This window comes from Arachis ipaensis, chromosome B4 (assembly GCF_059453495.1).
Source record: "Arachis ipaensis isolate K30076 ecotype BB chromosome B4, ASM5945349v1, whole genome shotgun sequence".
Lineage (NCBI taxonomy): Eukaryota > Viridiplantae > Streptophyta > Magnoliopsida > Fabales > Fabaceae > Arachis > Arachis ipaensis.
In genome coordinates, this window is record NC_142439.1 from 110336505 (window position 1) to 110341693 (window position 5189).

Here is a 5189-nt window from a genome sequence, read left to right on the forward strand (position 1 = left end):
CATAGAACTCTTGAACCATTAAGATCCCGACTTGTTGAATGGGGTTGGTTAGAACTTCCCAACCTCTTCTTTGGATTTCAAGTCGGATCTCCGGATACTCATTCTTTTTGTGTTTGAAAGGAACCTCAGGGATCACTTTCTTCTTGGCCACAACTTCATAGAAGTGGTCTTGATGGACCTTAGAGATGAATCTCTCCATCTCCCATGACTCAAAGGTGGAAGCAATTGCCTTCCCTTTCCTCTTTCTAGAGGTTTCTCTGGCCTTAGGTGCCATGAATGGTTATGAAAAAACAAAAAGCAATGCTTTTACCACACCAAACTTAAAATGGTTGCTCGTCCTCGAGCAAAAGAAATGAGAAAGAAGTAGAAGAAGAAGAGAATGGAGGAGATGGAGGGAGAAGTGGTTTCGGCCAAGTGGAAGAAGAGAGGGTTGTGTTGTGTGAAAATGAAGAAGGAATGAGGGGTTTATATAGAAGTTGGGAAGGGGTTAGGGTTCGGCCATTTAGGGTTGGGTTTGGGAGGAAAATTATTTTGAATTTAAAGGTAGGTGGGGTTTTTGGGGAAGAGATGATGGATGTGAGTGGTGAAGAGATAATGGGAAAGAGTGATTGAGTTGATTGGTGAGGGGTATTTGGGAAAAAGTGATATGAAAAGGTGTGAAGAGGAGAAAAGAAAGGTAAGTGGAGATCCTATGGGGTCCACAGATCCTGAGGTGTTTGAGGATTTCTCATCCCTTCACCCTTGAGGCGTGTAAAACGCCCTATATATGCAATCCTGGCGTTTAACACCAGACTGCAGCATGTTTCTAGCGTTAAACGCCACTTCAATGCTTTTTTTGGGCGTTCAACGCCAGTCTGATGCTTGTTTCTGGCGTTTAATGCCAGCTTTCCTCTGGGTGCAATCCTGGCGTTTAAACGCCAGACTGCTGCTTGTTTCTGGCATTTAATGCCAGTTTCATGCTCTGTTCTGGCGTTAAACGCCAGCCAGATTCTCTTTACTGGCGTTTAAACGCCAGTAAGCCTTTCCTCCAGGGTGTTCTGTTTTTAATGCTATTTTTCATTCTGTTTTTGATTTTTCAGTAGTTTTTGTGACTCCACATGATCATCAACCTAATAAAACATGAAATAACAAAGAGAAAATAAAATAAAAATGATTAAATAACATTGGGTTGCCTCCCAACAAGCGCTTCTTTAATGTCAATAGCTTGACAATGGGCTCTCATGGAGCCACACAGGTGATCAGGTCAATTTTATAGACTCCCAACACCAAACTTAGAGTTTGGATATGGGAGTTCAACACCAAACTTAGAGTTTGGTTGAGGCCTCCCAATACCAAACTTAGAGTTTGACTGTGGGGGCTTTGGTTGACTCTGCAGTGAGAGAAGCTTTTCATGCTTTCTCTCCATGGTTACAGAAGGAGATCCTTGAGTTTTAAACACAAGGGAGTCCTCATTCAGTTGAAGGATCAATTCTCCTCTGTCCACATCAATCACAGCTCTTGCTGTGGCTAGGAAGGGTCTTCCAAGAATGATGGATTCATCCTCATCCTTCCCAGTATCCAGGATTATGAAATCAGCAGGGATGTAAAGGTCTTCAACCTTTACTAACATGTTCTCTACTAGTCTATAAGCCTGTTTTCTTGAGTTGTCTGCCATCTCTAGTGAGATTCTGGCAGCTTGCACCTCAAAAATTCCCAATTTCTCCATTACAGAGAGGGGCATGAGGTTTATCCCTGATCCAAGGTCACATAGAGCCTTCTCAAAGGTCATGGTGCCTATGGTACAAGGTATTAAGAACTTTCCAGGATCCTGTTTCTTCTGAGACAATCTCAGTTGATCCAGATCACTCAGTTCATTGGTGAGCAAGGGAGGTTCATCTTCCCAAGTCTCATTACCAAATAATTTGGCATTCAGCTTCATGATTGCACCAAGGTACTTGGCAACTTGCTCTTCAGTAACATCTTCATTCTCTTCAGAAGAAGAATATTCATCAGAGCTCATGAATGGCATAAGGAGGTTTAATGAAATCTCTATGGTCTCCAAATGAGCCTCAGAGTCCTTTGGTTCCTCAGAGGGAAGCTCCTTATTGATCTCTGGATGTCCCAGGAGGTCTTCCTCACTGGGATTCACGTCCTCTTCTTCCCTTACAGGTTCGGCCATGGTAATCAATTCAATGGCCTTGCACTCTCCTTTTGGATTCTCTTCTGTATTGCTTGGGAGAGTACTAGGAGGGATTTCAGTGATTCCTTTACTCAGCTGGCCCACTTGTGCTTCCAGATTTCTAATTGAGGACCTTGTTTCATTCATGAAACTTAGAGTGGCCTTAGATAGACCAGAGACTATATTTGCCAAGCTAGATGGATTCTGCTCAGAACTCTCTGTCTTTTGCTGAGTGGATGATGGAAAAGGCTTGCTATTGCTAAACCTGTTTCTTCCACCATTGTTAAAGCCTTGTTGAGGCTTTTGATCCTTCCATGAGAGATTTGGATGATGTCTCCATGAGGGATTATAGGTGTTTCCATAGGGTTCACCCATGTAATTCACCTCTGCTATTGCAGGGTTCTCAGGATCATAAGCTTCTTACTCAGAAGATGCCTCTTGAGTACTGTTAGATGCAGCTTGCATTCCATTCAGACTCTGAGAAATCATATTGACTTGCTGAGTCAATATTTTATTCTGAGCTTTCAAGAACTCCCTTCTTCTGAGGTGTCCCATTACTCACAGGATTCCTCTCAAAAGTGTACATGAACTGGTTATTAGCAACCATGTCAATGAGTTCTTGAGCTTCTGCAGGCATTTTCTTTAGGTCAATGGATCCACCTGCAGAAGTATCCAATGACATCTTAACTAATTCAGACAGACCATCATAGAATATATCCAGGATAGTCCATTCTGAAAGCATGTCAGAAGGACACTTTTTGGTCAGTTGCTTATATCTCTCCCAAGCTTCATAGAGGGATTCACCTTCTTTCTGTCTAAAGGTTTGAACATCCACTCTAAGCTTACTCAGCTTTTGAGGAGGAAAGAACTTGGCTAAGAAAGCCGTGACCAGCTTATCCCAAGAGTTCAGGCTATCTTTGGGTTGAGAGTCCAACCACACTCTAGCTCTGTCTCTTACAGCAAACGGGAAAAGTATAAGCCTGTAGACCTCGGGGTCAACCCCATTGGTCTTAACAGTATCACAGATCTGCAAGAACTCAGTTAAGAACTGAAAAGGATTTTCAGATGGAAGTCCATGAAACTTGCAGTTCTGTTGCATCAGAGAAACTAATTGAGGTTTCAGCTCAAAATTGTTTGCTCCAATGGCAGGAATGGAGATGCTTCTTCCATGTAAATTGGAATTAGGTGCAGTAAAGTCACCAAGCATCCTCCTTGCATTATTATTATTTTCGGCTGCCATCTCCTCTTCTTGTTCGAAAATTCCTGTAAGGTTGTCTCTGGATTGTTGTATTTTAGCTTCTCTTAGTTTCCTTTTTAGAGTCCTTTCAGGTTCAGGATCTGCTTCAACAAGAATGTTCTTGTCCTTGCTCCTGCTCATATGACAAAGAAGGGAATAACAAAGAAAATATGGAATCCTCTATGTCACAGTATAGAGATTCTTTTGTGTGAGTAGAAGAAGAAAAGAATGTAATGTAAAGAAGAAAAGAGGGAAAACTCGAACACAGAGAGGGAGGTGGTGTTCGAATTTTTGGATGGAAGAGAAGTGTTAGTAGATGAATAAATAAATAGAAGGAGATGAGAGAGAGAATTTCGAAATTTAATTAAAATAAAAATTAAAATTGAAAGTTAGATTTCGAAAATTAAAGTTGAAATTAAATTAAAATTAAAATAATTAGTTAATTAAAAAGGAATTTTGAAAAAGGAGAGAGGGAATTTTCGAAAATAAGAGAGAGAGGATTAGTTAGGTAGTTTTGAAAAAGATATGATTGAAACAAAAAGATAAGATTGATTGAAAAAGTTTTGAAATTTGTTTTTGAAAAAGATATGATTGAAATTTAAAAAGATATGATTGAAACAAAAAGATAAGAATTGAAAATCAATTTTTTTTAAAAAGATAAGAAGTTAGAAAAGATTTTGAAATTGAATTTGAAAAAGATATGATTGAAATTTTAATTTGAAAAAGATTTGAAAAGAAAATTAAAAAGATTTGATTTTAAAGTTGATTAATTGACTAACAAGAAACTAAAAAGATATGATTTTAGAGTTTAAAGATTGAATCTTTCTTAATAAGCAAGTAACAACTTGAAATTTTTCAATCAATCATATTAAATGTTAGTAAAAATTTTGAAAATTAAGAAATAAAATAAGAAAAAGATTTTGAAAATCAAATTTAAAAAGTTTTCGAAAATATGAAGGTAAAATGAAAAAGATTTTATTTTTGAAAAAGATTTTGAAAAGATAAGATTTTTAAATTGAAAATTTGATTTGATTCATAAGAAACAATTAAATTTAAAAAATTTTTGACTAAATCAAATCATATTTTCGAAAATTTTGAGTAAAAGAAGGAAAAGATTTTTTTTTGAATTTTTAATGAAGAAAGAGAAAAACATGAAAAAGACACATAACATAAAAATTATGAATCAAAACACACAATGCATGCAAGAATACTATGAATGTCAAGATGAACACCAAGAACACTTTGAAGATCAAGATGAACATCAAGACTTATTTTTGAAAATTTTTAATGAAAGAAAAACATGCAAGACACCAAACTTAGAAATTTTCAAACTTTAGAAACTAACAAATTAAAAATGCATATGAAAAACAAGAAAAGACAGAAAACAAGAAAATATGAAGATCAAACAAGAAGACTTACCAAGAACAACTTGAAGATCATGAAGAACACTATGAATGCATGAATTTTCGAAAAATGCATAAATTTTTAGAAAAAATGCAATTGACACCAAACTTAAAAATTGACTGTAGACTTTAAACAAGAAACAAAAAATATTTTTGATTTTATGATTTTATTAATTTTTTGGATTTTTGTATATTTTTATTATTTTTTTTTAAAATAAAACAAAAAAGAAAATTACCTAATCTGAGCAACAAGATGAACCGTCAGTTGTCCAAACTCGAACAATCCCCGGCAACAGCGCCAAAAACTTGGTGTGCGAAATCGTGATCATTCCATTCCTTGGTAACGGCGCTAAAAAATCAATACGCACGTTCATGATCTTATATCTGTTTC

At 36.6% G+C, this 5189-nt stretch overlaps 1 non-coding gene across 1 annotated transcript; it reads left to right on the forward strand.

Moving 5' to 3' along the window:
- Nucleotides 1-2894: 2894 nt before the first annotated feature.
- LOC148568757 (small nucleolar RNA R71) lies at nt 2895-3002 on the forward strand. The gene has a single exon (XR_015881673.1). It is a non-coding gene; the product is annotated as a small nucleolar RNA R71 (small nucleolar RNA).
- Nucleotides 3003-5189: the final 2187 nt, after the last annotated feature.